The sequence below is a fragment of the Mastigoproctus giganteus genome, chromosome 8 (genome assembly GCF_048544385.1).
Source record: "Mastigoproctus giganteus isolate SK-2022 chromosome 8, ASM4854438v1, whole genome shotgun sequence".
NCBI classification, from domain to species: domain Eukaryota; kingdom Metazoa; phylum Arthropoda; class Arachnida; order Uropygi; family Thelyphonidae; genus Mastigoproctus; species Mastigoproctus giganteus.
The window spans coordinates 3,190,280-3,207,906 of record NC_143582.1 but is presented as its reverse complement, the minus strand read 5'-3'; the positions used below and the strand labels follow the sequence as shown (position 1 = coordinate 3,207,906).

The 17,627-nt window shown below is 37.7% G+C and overlaps 1 non-coding gene across 1 annotated transcript; it reads left to right on the top strand.

Moving 5' to 3' along the window:
- The first annotated feature begins 7,411 nt into the window (after nucleotides 1-7,411).
- On the top strand, nucleotides 7,412-7,603 carry LOC150081201 (U2 spliceosomal RNA). The gene has a single exon (XR_016547351.1). It is a non-coding gene; the product is annotated as a U2 spliceosomal RNA (small nuclear RNA).
- The last annotated feature ends 10,024 nt before the right edge of the window (nucleotides 7,604-17,627 follow it).

The following is a 17,627-nucleotide window of genomic DNA, read 5'->3' as shown; positions in this document are numbered from 1 at the left end:
TGGCGACCTGTCCTTGTCTGTGAGTTAGTCTCGGGAAGAGGGGCCCGCTTGTGAAGACATGCATTGAAAGCTATTTTGTGTTGGTGGAGGTCATTTTAGTGCATATCAAGAAGTGTCTTCTTTGCCCATCTTTCTAGCTTGGTTTTTTACGTCTGGGCAGGAGGGGACTCCTTGCTTAGGTTGAGTGGATTATGCCGCTTGTCCAGCTTCCTCATGCCCTAGTAGAGTGCTGCTGCTTTACTGGAACTAATCCTTCAGGTTATTAGCTATCGCTGTCTTCTGTTGCTCGATGGTGTCTATTAGTCCCCTTCCTCCTTTCCGAGTCAGTCTCTTCACGGCATGACTTCGTGTGGTACTGGCGGCTCTTGACATCATTGTCCTTCTATTTCCGATGATATCCTCCAGCTCAGATTTACAGACATAAATTTTCTGTTTATACTCCGGGACGACCACACGGTCAGAGGAGTTCACAAGATAGAGAGAATACGAGAAACAGCAACGTATTTAGCAGTCACGGGCTAGAACCTTGGTCAAAAAAAAAAAAAAAAAGTACTTGTAGTTGTACTTATGGACCATCGCGCCTGACCAACGGCTTCCACATTATACACGAAGCAATATGGCCTAAGTCGCTGATGCTCCTAAAACTTTCAGTTGGGTTCAAGCAGGCCTTGAACTCCTTGCGTTCTAAATGCTAAGCCTGCATCATATCCAGGTATTTAGGTCTTTCCCCATGTTATGGCTTCGAAGTTGTTGTTGTTCTTGGGTTTTAGGAGCATTAGCGACTAGGATTCTTCGTGACGATGGTCATTCTCTGGTCTGCTATTCGCTGTTTGGTGACTTGAATATCCTGGAATAGTTCCAACCACTTTGTATGTAGTCTCGAACTGTACATTGTCATGTCGGTCTCTACCTTGGCGATTTCGTAGTCATTTCGATGCTCCACTTCATGTGTTGACTTTTTCTTCCTGGGTGGTCGCTTGTGCAATTCCGCAGGAAATCTTCCAGTTGGTTGGGCTGGATGGTTTCCCCCTTCTCATGTGGTAGCCATACGGGGGATAGCGCCACTTGCTCCACTGTCTTACTTGGGGGCGCCTCCGTAGCCAGGTGGGAAGGAGCAGCAGTGCGTAGCACACGCTTCTTGATTAACCGGGGTTCGAGCTCGTCACCACCAAATACGGAGGATGCGGTAAGGTCGGGGAATGACCACCGCATATCCCGGAGCAAGATGGCCTTAGTTGCTAATGCTCCTAAAAACCAAAACAACAACAACAATCTTACTTGGGAGACTGTCTCCGACTTTTATAACTGACCCATCTGCCTAAGGCCTGTATTGTAATGTACTGTATATATAACTGTCGGAGGGTGGCACCCAGACACACGTCTATCTTCATCTATAATTTAGTATCCACGTAGTACTACTACAAATAGGCATGCAGTATAATGTGTAATGTGTTGTTTACGTTGTTGGTAACAGGTCACTCTGCCACCAGGGAGCAGACACTACCATATAGGTGTCGGCTACCTGGTGCCCGTACTGGTGGGTGCCCACGTTCCCACTCTCAGGCTGTCCACAGCTGGAAGCACAAAAAAAAATAAAATAAAATAACAGCCATCAGAGATACACAAAACTGGCAGATGCTGTAATGTCACTCCCAATCTACTCTGATCAGGAGTCAGCAAAAATAAATAAATAAAATAATAATAATCTTTCTATACATTAAAATAATTTTCCTCCTAATGACATTTATTCAGCCAATGGGAAAAGAGAGATGCGGGTTACGTGGTAATATGTAACAGAAGCTTGTTTCCCTGTGGTGAAACAAACTTTGGTTTAAGCGTGGTCACGCGCTATGTTTATCTAAGATGACCACGCGGTACCATTCTTGATTTACACATGTAACGTATTTATTTAATTAAACTAAATGCAACAGTCATAATATTTTAAGAATTTAAGATTCTATATCTCTATAATATCGGTGTAGGTACACCCTAGACAGTTCTTGAAGTAGTGTGAAAGGCACCCACCGATGAAAAACCAACTAGCTTTGAAACGGTGCCGTCTGAGTGGTGGTGGTGCCAACCGAGAATAAGTAACAATAGTATTCCCTATTAGTAAAGCCTTACTTATTCGAGGCAGTGCAATACTCGTTGTGAAGGATGAGCACAATTAAAATGATGCCTTTCAGCAATATAATCGTAGTTTTTCTTTAAGAGTTGTCTATGATGTATCTACACAGATACTATATAGATATAGTAACGTATTTATGTATTCATATCTGAGGAAGAGACAGAGTCGAAAGCTTCTGTAAGTATTTCATCTTATTATATCAAAAGAAGCGAGCAGGGGGACCATTATGGCATGGTCCCATTACTGTCTGTGAGTAGAGGTCTCTAGAAGGGCCAGAGGTTCGTACTTGTAATACGGAAAACTTTCTTTAATCAGCTGGTATTTTTGAGCTGGCTTCTGATGTATTATCCTGGCGACCTGGTCGTGTCTGTGAGTGTACTCTTTCTGAACGATCACTCTCAACCTGTGCTGGATTGTTTCTGGGGCCATCATGAACTATTCTCAATGTAATGTAAATACTTATTTTAACTGATTTTTGCAATCAGTTCAGCATGCTCATACTTAACTATTTTGCGTCATGTTTCTCAAAATGCAACTTAGTTTTTTCAATTCAATAAACCTAAATTAATTAAAATTTTTAGCGTATATATTTCCTTTTTAATTGTGCAACCTGAAATGGCCCACTTAGGTTATTTATTTATTTTTTGCCTGTTGTTAGGGCTGTAAGGGTAGCTGAAAAACAGAGGTCTTCAAGGCCGACCACAGCAAATGAGTAGTACTACACATTAAACACATTTTTGACCTTTTACAGAGTTTTGTATTCATCACAGCGTACCACCATGGAGCTGAAGTGACTTTTGGGTGAAGCGCCACATAAGATACTCCACACGTCTACATTCTTACTGTTATTAATATTATTAAGGCGTAGCGAATTATCCCACGTGTGCTGAATTACCCCCATCAGTTGAGTTTCCTTGTTTCCTTGTTTCCATTAGTTGAGGTCAAGGAAGTTGACTTACTTTCACAACACGAATGGTATCAGAGAGATCTGCAACTAGTTGGTCATTAGGTGTTTGCGTGTTCAAAAATTACTTCAGGTTATTTTTTAAAAGAGAACATTGATAAGCGATATACAAATTTTGTATTTAAAGAGAAAATTGTCTTCCCTGTCTGAGAAAACAATGTACTTTATTTCTCATTTAGAGCTTTATAATCTAATGTTAATTAAGCATTTCTTGTTAACTGAATGTTGTTTTTAAGGGCAATAGACCAAAACTCCAGGAACCGAAGAGATTGTCACATAAATTGTTAATAAAATGTTGATATTTCTTATCCTTAAGGACACATACTCGTGATTACAATGAAGCAAATTCTTTGAGTCACTGAAGGGATTCGGATCTGTCATATTCCACTCGGTGTGGAGAAGACGGTGATTATATCCAGCACGCTACCCGCGAGTAATTGCCTTATTGATATAATGAATCTTTATGAATCTATTTAAATGTTAAAATTAATCTTATAGTCCTAAAATAACCTTTCGGAGAGTGACCCCATCAAGTGATGTCCTTTACCCTAGCCGGCTAAAGCTGAATTACACTTTCCATTCTATAAAATAGGAAGGTTTAGAACAGATGGATTTCATCCAGCAACGAAGCCATAGATTTGTTGCTGGATGATTGTTTTTTTTTTTATATATTTTCGAGTAATAATTAAAAAAAAGAAATCTAATCAGGTAATATGGCGCCCTTCAGTGACTGCATATAGGTGCACTTCTACAGATCTACTAAAAATGTATTAAATTTGGATATCAAAGCTCGATTTGCCAAATACGAATTAGTTGACGCATTTGGAGATGCAATGAGTGGTGTGTGAGTATTTTTTGAGCTTTTGTTCAAAGAAAGGCAACCATTAGTTGCAGCAAAACACTCGACAAATCTCCTTCCACCAGTACAAACGATGAACTGAATCGCAGTGCAAAATTTAGTTGACTATTCAATTGTTTTAATGACTTCCTTCAAGAAGATAAAAATCATAGTTGAGTAATTTGATTACGGGTGGTTACTCAAGTACCCAATGATAAAACGTTGGGTACTTGAGTAACTCGAGGCAGCTGCTACAACTGGTGTTGTGAGAAAGTAACTGGTAGGCCTTCTCCAACTGCAGTGAAACTGGCAGTGACAGTAGGTTGAGCTGGTGTCCGCGAGATACATCAAATTGCAAGATGTTCTGTATATCTTTGGCAAGCCTGAAAGCAAAGAGAGTTATTTCTTAAACTTAAATTAGTTTAAAACATATTGAAATATTATTGATATGTAATGTCATGGAATATGAAAAAGTTATGGGAACAGTTGTCCCATAACCTTTTTCAGGAGTGTATCACGCAAAATTAAATCCAAGCAGAAATGATTTTCTTTGTTCAGTATTATATAGGATTATTCAATAAGAATTAAAATTCAACTCGGTGGCATTTTATTATAAGTGAAAACGAATACAGAATTTAATTAATAACTCGTATAAAATGCACTGGAAGTGTCCTCCTTGGTGACAACCCATGAAATAATATGATTTCCAATGGTAATGATGCAATCTCGATGTTTTGTGTCAGTCTTATCTGGTACAAGCCGTTTGCGTATATATTACTGAATATCTCTTTGAATTGCATAAAAAAAGGTATTTAAATGTAATGTAATGTTCCCAAAATGAGCACACTTTCCTCTTAAATCCCATAGGATTCCTATTATGTGGCTTACCTGCAGAAAATGAGCCATATCTTCCAAATTGTACACCTTTCCTTAAGATTTCTGTCTCGTGCCCAGTTGTCAATAAACCCGAGGAAATCGATTTACCAATTTGACTGCCAAGGAACAGGTCTGCCCTCTCCTCCCAATGGTTGAGTCCTGGCACCACGATAGGTCGAATTCACTGTTTGCTGTCTGTTCCCCACAACCATTCACAATTGCAATTGCGATTATTATCAAAACACATAAGTAGTTTCTCTGATAACCAAATTATTAATCGTGATTCCCTGAATGAAGAAATTACCGTATTTCCGGAATACAAGAACCACTGGACCATAAGACGCAATCTAACCCTAATAAAAGGCGAATTTTGGGGAAATGTTTCTCCCAAAATTCGAAGTACAAAGTACATTGAGATATACGTAAGGCTTCACTCGAGTATGGCAAAGTACTGAAGTTTCTGATATCCCTTCTTCAGAATAGAACCATCCAGCTGTCCATAGGAAAGCAGACGTATAGTAGGCAAATACAAGCTGGAGTGTCACAAAGGGGAGTCCTGTCTGGCATTCTTCTTAAAGCTATAATTAATCCGTTAATACACAACGGAACAGGTATATTATCATATGCCGATGACTTGAAGCAACAGACACTACAGCAACCATCGACAAGACCCTATCAGAAATACAGCAGTACCTCACGAGATTTAACTTGCAAGTTAATCCTGAAAAAGCCGCCATTGTGGTCTTCTCACTGAAACAATAATTCAGCCGGCGATTGAAGGAGTGTTGATCCTCCGCGTCAAAAAGTAAAGAGATCTGGGTGTGATCTTTGATCGAAAACTAAAATTTAATCTTCACATAGAAGAGCTCCGTGTCAAATTCAATAGGAAACGGTGGATTACCAAGCAGCACTTGCTACATATTCAGAACAGAAATCTGATAAAAATGTGTATCAGGATGATGATTTTCGAAGGCACACTCTGTGGAGTAGATAACAGATTGCCAGATAAGATCAAAAGCTTCACTAACTTTTCCAAGGTTTTTACTTTCTCCTTTGGTCCAGAGATATCAAATGTCTGCACCCGTCGGTGGAGAGCTTCAGCGGTTCTCTGGATCACCACATTTTCGGCTACCAGGATGAGTTTCTCAGCGATATCGCTTTTTAAGAAGTCCATAAACATTTTATTTTCAGCTGGTGGTCCAACTGAGCTTGAGTAGAGATAGACGAGTAACGCCAGTAGTCTATTGGTGTAGTTTTCATCTGTCGGTATACCCCTATCAGAAAACAAGTATCGAATTTCTCAGACAAGGTCACGTTATTCATAAATTATAAATATGCTGACAAGTATCTGATAGAATACAGAAAACTGACTTATTCCTGCGGACTGAACTGTAAAGGATCACGCGAGGTGGATCCACCGAAGCGAATAAGGCAACTAGGGCAACACACCTAACATTGTATTCCTTCACAAATGAACATTTTGAACCCCAGCTAATTCCTGTCTTGAGCGCCAGATGGCGGCTAGTGTTTTCTTCCTGGTGGTAGTGAAATGCTCAGTGAAGGATAACATTTTGTCCAAGGTAATCCCCAGATCCTTGTGATGATCGACTTTTTGGATGGGTTGGCCATTTAAGAGATGATGATGTTATGTATTTTATGCTTTCTGGAGAAGGCCATCTGGGCAGTTTTGAGAGGGTTAATTTCGAGTCCAATCGAAGCAAGGAAGTTGGCCAGATTAGTTAACTGTGGTGTGGCTTGTAGAGCAACGTTATGCTCATTCTGATTATTGCTGGACGTGAAGAATATTTTCAGGTCGTCCGCATAGGTTAGGATGTTATTGCAGGTTTTGAGGAAAGGATTAAGGGTTGCAGTGAATAGTGTCGCAGAGAGCACTCCTCCTTGGGGAACTCCTCTATTTACTGTGTAATTGGTGCTAAAACCTTCATGCTTTACTATTATGATCCTCTCTGTAAGTAAATCTCGCAATAGTGTGAATAAGTTTCCTGCAATGCAACAGTGAGATTCCAGTGGAGTTGGATCGCTATCCTGTCATAAGCGGCTTTGATGTCCAGGAATAGGATATCCATCTGGCTTTTACTGTTCAGGGCGGTTTGGATCCTACAACTTGTCTCTAGAAGGGTAGTTATTTTATTTGCTGAAACAAAAAAGAAGAAAATAGAAGATAATGAAACTGTATTTCATTTCATTTATTTATAATTTAAATTTAAAGTTCGATAGATTAAGAAAAGCTTACAAATCAAAGGCTGTATAATTTAATACCGCAACAGGGAATCTTTAGATTAACATTTCCAAATTCATCCTGCTGAAGGAATTTCAGACGGTAGATGGCGCTGATTCTTTGACGACCCCTTTTCTGACCTAATTTATACCTAGAAAACGCAAAATTCTTTTTAATTTTAACAATTGCTTCCTTTTGTAATTAATTTATTAAGTAAGTGTGAAGAACTGTTTTTTCTGAAAAGAGGAACATCATATTTTGTGCATAGCTTTCATAAATATTGAGATTTTAGTACACTGATGCACAACCACCAAATGACTGCCTGTTTGAATTCTGCTTAAATAATTCTGGGCAGGGATACTAGTTATCGCTTCTCGGCCTTTTGGCTAAGATCAAAGTGTAGTATCTGTTCTTATCAGCTTAATATCTGATACGGGGTCCAATGGGCTCTGAGATATTAATCTGATTTTTGGAAATCGGCGAAGAACTCGGAGCTTGCTCCACCTTTGCCACGAGTTGTCCTGGTCTTGCACTACCTCCAGGGTCAGCTCACCAAAACCAATCCAAAAATAGTGAGTTTTTGTAGTTCAGTATTGTTTTACTGGAAACTGCAAGTCTTGGTTGTTATAACTCAATTTATGTGTGGTGCAGGGTGAAATGCACGTGCCATACCACAGAGTAATTCTGTGGGCAATCAAGCACTTGCCCATGCTTATCGAGTGATTCAATCATGACATGCGTTTGCTCTCTGTTGGTCAAGTCTGGACTTGTAAATCCATAAAATTTGGGTACATTTCTGTTCTCTAATGAGTTCAGTTTTATCCTACAAACAGATTCGAGACGTTATTTCATCTGCAGACAACGAGGAATGCGGTACCATCCAATGATGTGGGTCTATGGAGTACTCTAAGGATGATATCTCCTTTTGGGTTCAAAAAGGACTTGTTGACTGTCAACACTGGAAGGATTCATTCAAAAAATCGACAGATATTTAAAAATCAAGTAAGGCATTGTTCCAAAGGACTCTTTCACTCCACAAAAATTAATTGTGAAAGGTACAGTCGAGAGTGACTTGTATATTCTCCATCAACCGTGTCTATTGTTTTGTATGCAAGCTTTTTTCAAATTCAAGTTGCGCTTTAGCCAATGAGGGCTTTAAGTATTGGCAAAACCCCGTTTTAATTAAACAACACGAGAATTCAACTGATCATAGATCAGCTTTGCTCACATATTTATCAAGGAAAGGTACAACCACTTTAGATTAAAATTAGATGAAAAAATTTTAAAAGAATAAAAATATTGGAGGAAGGTGCTTCAATGTATTTTTGTAGTTATATGTACTTGGTACAACGAGGATTGCCATTTCGAGGCGATGAGGAGAAATTTAATCCACCTCCAAATGGAAATTTTATCGGATTATTAGAACCAATTGCTCAATTTGATCCTTTTCTCGCTGATCATATTGGTTGTTATGGGAAGTCTGGAAAATCATTATATTTATGCAAAACAACATGAGACGAAATTATTGATTTAATGGCCAAAAAGTAAGAAAATCTATTTTTGGGGATTTAAAAGAAGCTGGTTATTTTAGTTTGTCTGTTGATCTAAGCCTGATCTTTTTTATTCTGATTTATTATTCTGATCTGATTTATCTGCAAGAGATAAATTTAGGATAAAATCTCCCATTCCTATCGTGGATTCTTTAGAAAGTAAATTAAAAAGAAGAGCTGAAGTATATAAGAATATTTCCGAAAAATTTTCATTTTTATTAAATTTTGACCAGCCAGACTAAGAGCTCAGAGAAATGCAAAAATTTTAGTAAATTTTTAAATGAAATTTTTAGTAAAATTTCAATAAATTTTTGTTATTAATAAAATTATTTATTAATCATTAAAAGTTATAGCTTAGGGGCCACAACAGCCTTAAATCCGACCATGAACACTTTTCCCCATCCCCACTCCAACGACATAACCACAAGGATGAAATATTTAGCAGCGAGGCTCAGCTAACCATTCTGAAAAATCAACTCGAGGCACATTTGAACCACAAGGAGCACTGGGCTGCAGGACATGCGGAAAGACTTCGAATATGTGGACTGCAGAATATGGCAGTCCACATATTCCAAGGTGGACTGCCATATTCCTTAGGTGAGATTTTTCTGCAGTGTACAAGGAGAGGTGAATAAAATGAATGAACGAGGGTGAAGGTTTTTGCTGTTTTATATGGTTCCAGAACTATACCATTACGATGGAAGAGGTTTTGACTAGATTACAGAAAGTTTTCTTGTTGCCAGCAACTTTATTACTGGAATAAGCTGCCTCCATGGGTAGTTGCATGGGAAAATTCAGAGGTCAGTTGGATGGGTACCTACTTGAGGAGGAGGAGGAGGAGTCAAATAGGTGGTTTTTTTATTATTTCACTATTCTTATTTATTTTATTTTATTTTTATTTTTTGGCTGGTACAGCAAACCCCAGGCTTTCTTGCACCATGTGGCTAATACTAATATTTTCCCTTATGGTTAGAGAAACTACTTTGAACAGTTTAAACTGCTCAAACATCTATTACCATTTTTCCTTGATTGCTGATCTTCAGGTCTAAATTTTGTGTCTATGGGAGAAGGAAATATTTAACCTTCACTCTTTTAAACCCAAACCTATCTTTTCAAAGAAGCTGTTGCTTTCGATGTGCAGTATATTTTTCTGAATTAGCATCTATGATTCCACATCTTTTTTAATAAACGGGTCAGAACACTTTCCTCAAGCAGTTAACATCCAACTCTTAGAACGAACATTTGCTCTCTTAGTTTATCCCTTTTTCTGCCATTTTTTGGAAAAACAAGTTTCTGCATCCTCCTGAAAAGTGTTGGCGTCTCCTTAGTTTCAATAAGCTTTCTGTTTATCACCATAAAAAATTTAAAAAGAGATTTGGTTTATGGAATGAACATGGATTCTAGCTGCACTTCACTTGTTGATATTATATGGGTTCAAAAAATCTCCTGGAATAATAATGACTTCTTTATTCGAAGAAGTTACCATCCAAGTTAATTCAACTTCCATAATTTAAGCTTATGCGTCACAAGCTTAATTCCTGGGAATTTGGTGGTTATCTCGAGGGAAGAGATTCTTTCAGACATTCTTTTTCCTGGAATTGTCTGAAGGACATATGCTATTGACAGTGAACTTAATAAAACAAGAAAAGTAGCATTGATGCAAGTATACAGTGAGAAAGGCAGACCAGTTAGTCAAAACAATCCAGTTTGCAGGCGTGCGACAAGTTTTCTGCTGTTGGAGTGGAAGATCTATCAAGTTGCGCAAATTGCCTTAAGGAAGTGCTGGGTAAGTTTAAGGAATAATGCGTGACTCGATTTAATCTTTACAGTTATTTTTATCTCATAATACAGTCGTTTACAATTTTTTTTCTTTTATCCAAAACATTGTTGACACCTGAAGGCAGTTTCCTCAATTAGTTATGAATACTCTAAACGTCACTTGTCTACACTGCTCGACAAGATTAATAGAACAAGTAGAAAACGTAGTGTAACTCGTGCAGCTTGGGAGGAAGCGGGACAAAATTTGGTATGGTGGCCTACCATAGAATAATGATGAAATGAGGAGACAGCCAAAAAACATCGGACAGATAAAAGAGACATTTATAGGGGTTGTATTAGAATTACCAAAAAGGTCACATTACACAAGTCAATATAAGATGCTCGAAAATATGGTCACATGATCAGTCCGGCATATGATCTGCTCCAACGGCTAAATAGATGCAGACACTTTACTCACTTTTCAGTACAAGTTTGACACGATAATCTCAAAAATAAACTGCCCTGATATTGATAAATACTGCTGCATGGAGCCTCAAGTTCAAAAAACAAATGACTGAAGGGAGCGTTGCCAACGCGTGAAGATTTAGTTTACTCCTAACTGACACAATATAATAGCGTAGCTTAATTTAATTTATTATGATACTCATCTTTTTATAATCTGCATTGATGTTGGAATAAATTGGATGATAATTTTAAATTTAAGTTAGCATGAATAAGTTAGGATTTAAAAACAGAATTAAAATGTGCGCAAGGAAGTAGAAGTGCACGTCTTCGTCCTTGGTTGTCAATGTTGAAATTTGAAACGATTTTAGTTATACGGTTGGGAACAGAAGGCCAATAGCCATAACAAGTTGCTTTCGTTTTACACGTCTTCAGTTGGCAATGGTAAAATGAGAGTAAACGCGTGTATTTAAGCAGACTAGGTTCCCGTGATGCTCCTGGATACACGTGGGAATCTCAGGTGCATGAGATTCCAGACCGGTGCTATGTTATAGGGTAGTTTGGAATTTAATACTCGAAGAGTGGAATGGCGGCGAAACCATTCTATAACTAGGGCTTCATATTGGAAAATTTTAAAACTGGATTTTAATTTGATAATAGGAATGGCTGAATCTACTAAGGGGGTGTGGTTGTGGGATTGAACTTGTGTTGCTAATTCGGTATTGGACTGTCCCGTCCGATGAGAATGCAAGGGACCCTTGCATTCTCATCTTACAATAAACTAGGTTCATTATTCAACTCATATAAAGATACACAAAATTACCACATTAGTGACATGAATAATATCATCTACTTAATAAAATGTCAAGATAACTGTAACGTGCTACATTGGTAGCACCACCACAAAATACGGTTCTACCAAAACATCAAACACACGTGCGTACTACCACTACAATAGCTTTAGGACGGGACAGTCCAATACCGAATTAGCAACACATGTTCAATCCCACAACCACACCCCCTTAGTAGATTCAGCCATTCCTATTATTAAATTAAAATCCAGTTTTAAAATTTTCCAATATGAAGCCCTAGTTATAGAATGGTTTCGCCGCCATTCCACTCTTCAAGTATTAAATTCCAAACTACCCTATAACATAGCACCGGTCTGGAATCTCATGCACCTGAAATTCCCACGTGTATCCAGGAGCATCACGGGAACCTAGTCTGCTTAAATACACGCGTTTACTCTCATTTTACCATTGCCAACTGAAGACGTGTAAAACGAAAGCCACTTGTTATGGCTATTGGCCTTCTGTTTCCAACCGTATAACTAAAATCGTTTCAAATTTCAATATTGACACCCAAGGACGAAAACGTGCACTTTGTACTTCCTTGCGCACATTTTAATTCTGTTTTTAAATCCTAACTTATTCATGCTAACTTAAATTTAAAATTATCATCCAATTTATTCCAACATCAATGCAAATTATAAAAAGGTGAGTATCATAATAAATTAAATTAAGCTACGCTATTATATTGTGTCAGTTATAAATGGTACTTTAAGAGATCTACAATTTTCGAATTGTTTACTCCTAACTTAATTACGTTCAGTAATACAACTCATGACATCAATTTATATCGTACTATAGATTTCAATCCTTTCTTCGACCCTATAAAGAGTCTACTTGTCGGGGCAGCAGGAATTTCTTGTCTGTGTGCTTTATACTCTTGTAATTATAGTATTTTGTTGAAGGTTCAGCGCAAAGTGAATTTAGGTCGTTCTTCGGTCCCTTGGGTCAAGTCTTCTGATATTATTTTTGCTCGAATTGTTTGCATAGAAAAGATCAGTGAGTGATAACAAAAAAGTTGCACTAAATCTGATGTTTAGAGCAAAGGAAGGTCAGCATGTGTTTCAGAGGGCTGATCCAAACTTATTAGTGAGAATGTGCAGAACAGTTCGGTAAAAACTGAACAGCTGAAAATTCCTACTCTGAGATGAGGAACTTTCAAGTTTTTGATAACCACACGGCAGTGCCGATGGAAAATTCAAGGAGAAATGCGTTTAAGTGAAAGCACAATTGCTAAGAAAATGAATCGTCTTCTCTGATATCTGCAGATTTCTCAAAGAACGTTGGATGGACGCAGTTTCCTTAACTACAGCAATTCGCTTATCGATATTTGATGCGCTTATTTCAAATAAATTGAAAAAGAACAATAAATGTCTTTGTGAACACATCAGAAAGATCTATTGAAAATTGCTCAGAAAACACTTTTTTAGTTTTAGTAATTTGGAGAAACTACTTGGATAACAGAAGTAACATTCAGGAAGGAAATCTTTATCCATTTGTGTCATACAGTGCATATTGCGTTTTTCAAGTTAAAAATGGCGGCCATTTTGGCTAGGACTGTCTTCTACTGCACTTTGTCTGTGTGGAGCTGAAGAGAACGTGGATCATATCTTATTTGATTGTCACTACTATTTGGACTATAGACAAAAACTTCAACTTATTGCAGAACACTTCACTAGTGAAAATACTAATGAACTAGAGAGTCAAAAAAAGGTTAGAAAATATGCCCAGTTTGTTTATTCAAGAAGCAATTAATCAAGGTCAAATAGGACCACATCGAAGTCTTATGTCGGAATTATTTCAGGATAAGGAAGCGAGTGAGGAATCACCTGGGGGTTGATGATATTGGTCATAGTCTCGAAAATTATCATAACGCTGTTAATACCCAAAATGAAGTTGCTATAATGACTGACGAGTTGTGCAAGATATATCATCAATGTACGAGGGAATTTCAAAAATGCACGAGGATATTATGAGTTTTCTCTCGGGAGAAACTAAGAAAGCGGATGATATCATTATGGATAAATAAACCAATTTGGAAACTTGCCAAAGCCATGTTGATTGAAAATAAGAGACTAAAGGCTATAAATGACGAGGTTATCAAACGGTCTCAACTCTTGTAGCAGGTGGTGCAAACCTTTTCTGCATTCCATGCTGGGACTGATGAGACTAATAAGGGAATGAGATCCTTAAGATCTGAAGTAGACGAAGTGGGGTACGAGCATGATACTTTGCATAAGCCAAGGAAATCACATGTTGATGTGGTAAGTGGATCTCAGTCTGCCGGAAGAGTTTTGTACTGCTGAGGAAACTGTAGTATGGATATAAAAGTAGTATGGATGTGAGGAATGCTGCTGCAAGTACCTTAAAAACTGAATTTAAGGCAATTAAAGTTTAAACATCGCGGTTAATTCTTAATAAGGAAGTTCTTCTCAAGACAGCTGCAACAGCTGATTTGATTAGTGTCTCGGCGTCAGAATCCCTCGCCTCTGTAGGAATAGCTGCAGGAGTTCCAAAGAAGGGAGATCCTTCTATAATAGTGCATGATATCCCTAATTTACTGAGTCAAGAAGAATTTTTAGAAGAATTACATTGTAAAAACCTTGAGGAGTATGATATTTCTTTGGAACAGGTTAAAAGGGAATTAGTTTTTAGATTTACACTCCAATCAAGAAGTCCTGCATCAGTCTATCACAGTTAGCCCAGCATAAGCCATTTACGATTGTGTCAAAATGCTTTTCATATTTAGGATATGGTCGTACAGCCAAATACTGTTCGCAAAATTCCCTTTCATGTGGTCATTGTGCTAAAGGAGATTGTTTTAGCGGAATGTCCAAATAAAGACCAAGACCCTTTATTAATTGTGAAAGGAAGAAAAGAGATTCATATCATTCGATCAAAGATGCCAAATGTCCTCAGAATTTGCGAACGCTCGAACTAGTACAGGTTAGGACGTCATTCGAATAGTTAGGTAGTTAGACAATAATACTGATGTGAGTCTGGGTCAGGATGAGTTGACTGTAGAAGATGATTTTATGTATATTCTGCACATAATACCAAAATAAGGATATTGCAAATAAATGGTAAATTCGAAGTGGATGAGATTCGACAAACATCCGAAGAAAAACAGTTAGATGTGGTATCAGTTCAAGAACCGTACTGTACTATAATTCAACCACATAAGAAATCTAGGATATTGGAATATCCTTTACATTCAATAGTAATACAGCCAGCGTTAGAAGGAATACCCAAATGTACAGCTAGGAGTATATACAAGTTTTGAGGCTGGCAGTACACAAGTATATACACGTACTTAATGAATTAGCAAATGCAATTGGTAAATTTATTTTTACGAAGTGTCCAGGATATGAGTTGATAGAAAATGAATTTATAGCAAGGATTTACAAATTGATTCATTCTGCATCTGTTCCTTTTTGGTATAAAACAAATGTCTTGTTGGAGGATATTTTCCAGAGGATTGGAAGATTTCTTTATTGAAACTAATCAAAAAACCTGGTAAGCCTCTATCAGATACTGGATCCTACCGGCCAATAGTTTATCTTGCTAACCTAGGTAAAGTATTGGAGAGGTTGATGGTGTTGCGTACTACGAAGTTAATAGAATATCGAGGAATGATATCATCTAAACGATATGGTTTTACACCCACAAGGCCAGTAGAAGGTGGTATAGTGGACTTTCAGACGCATATTGAGAATCCAGTTTCCAAATATGAATTGGTCATTTTTGTGGATTTTCAGAGTGCCTTTGAATCGTTATGGTGGGGGAAGCTCTGGCTCAATTGAGGGTTGCTGGATGTTCACAAGAATTATGCAAACTGTTCGGAAGTTATTTTTTGTAAAAGATATGCAATTGCCAAATCCAAAAATCTTTATTTTAAAAACAGGTCTGTCGTGGCTGTCCACAGGATTCAGTACTCAGCCCTTTTATATGGAACTTTATTTTACAGAGTTGGCCAGTTCGATCCTATCATAGCTGCAGAATAATAGCCTTTGCTGATGATCTAACAATTATAGTGGCTGAGAACTCTAGGAACCTTGAACATAAAGCTGATATTGTTTTTACTGACTTGTATTATTGGGCACAAAACTATAAATTAACTACTAATCCGTATAAAACTAAAATGATGCTTTTTAAAAGGAAATTAGATCGTGGAAGACCTCCATAAATAAAGTTAAATGACACCACGCCTCTGATATTATAACAATATTATTTACTATACTCCTAGCATTGGTGTAATGCAAGCATACATCCTCCTGTTCTTACTCCTATTACTTATTACATGATCCCTCACATTGCTTTCCAGGCTGCTGCTCCTTCCAGCAGTACAAGAATCACTTTCACCTATGGCGGCGGCTATTGCTAATCTATGTATCCCTACCTTCTAGCTTGCAGTTTTCCAAACCATCTACCACTGCCTCGGTAGTATCATCAAACATTTTTCTTTTGCATCCTTGGAATTTAAGTGTCTCCCATCCCTGTAGAAGCTGTCTATATTAAAATGGATTTTTATGCAATCTGTATAATAAATTTTAGAAAATGCTGTAAGGGTTTTTTTTCTCCCCGAAGAGCTTATTTGGAAGAATCTCTTAATGTCTTTCCAAGATTAATTAACCATATCATATTTACAAAAATGTTTTTTTTTTCCCCCTTTTGGTTCTGCGTTCACTGATTAATCGTTTAGAAATATTGATCAGCATTCGTTTTATGTATAAAGTCATAAATAAAGATACAGAACACCGTGAATACAATCGACAAAAATATTAAAACATATTTGCTTTGCATTTTTGTGAGGGGTTCAGTGATAGCCAAATGACAATAAAATCTCTTTGAGCAATTCACTAAATTCGGATTTCTGAATGTCTTCAACCATTCGAAGGCAGTCCTGCTGGAATCTTTGTAAGTGGGTGGATGACTGATCGAGTGCACCCTGTGCAACCGTTCGATCCCTCACCTGAAACAAAAATAACAATTTGAATATTTGTGGGATGAATTTATACGCTTCAGTTTTACATTTTTACGTTTTAAATGCAGAGGAAACACGACAACCGACATACCAAGGAATAGTTCAGCAGTTGAGAGCTGTTACTGCAGCTCATGATCTGAGAGAGAACTTCCTCATCCTCCACCAGCAGTAGTGAAACCGGTAACGAGAGAAAGTTCAGCTGATGTCCTGTAGATTCGTCGAATTTCAACACACTCTGGATATCTTGTTGGGCCTGAAACAAAATTCCGATCGTCAGAGATGGTCACTGGTCTTCTTAGATTCATTATTATTAAGTTTGGCAGTGGACCATTTTTAATAGTCAATGGTTTTTATAAAGTACGTTAGTAAACTTAATGTAAATATATTCGCAACTTTCGTCTCAATTTAAAATTCAAAATTTCTTATTTAAAATTTCATTTGTCTGTGTAAAATGAAAACATTGCCTTCAAATACAAACTTGATGCAAGAAAGCAAGCTTATACAGCATCAGCCAAAGAAAAAAAACCTCATTTCACCCATCCGGTCACTCCAAATGTTTGTATAGTTCAGCCTAACACTGCAATCCAAGGATGCTTAATTACTGCCAACCTCCTGTCAAATTATTTCAGCTCCAACTAGTCATCAACTGCAAAGGTCTGCTGACATCATTCTTTTAAGGTGTTAATGGAGCGTTTGAAAATATTGCAGTCCCTCCACTCATATCTTAAATGTCTGCGCATCATTGTCGAGCTCTTGCTGTCACTTTTTTTCAACAGGAAGATGGTCACACCAATCTTTTTTCTACAGAGCAGTCAATCACTGTAATGTACCACAAAATCACACTCTGCTTTATTTCGTGGGCCTCACATGAAGCCCTCGCGGATAGCATAGAATTGCCGTCCTCCACACATCGGTGGAAAAGACCTCAGTTCGAATCCTTTAATGACGTGAGAAATGTTTATTGGCGTTTTCACAACGTG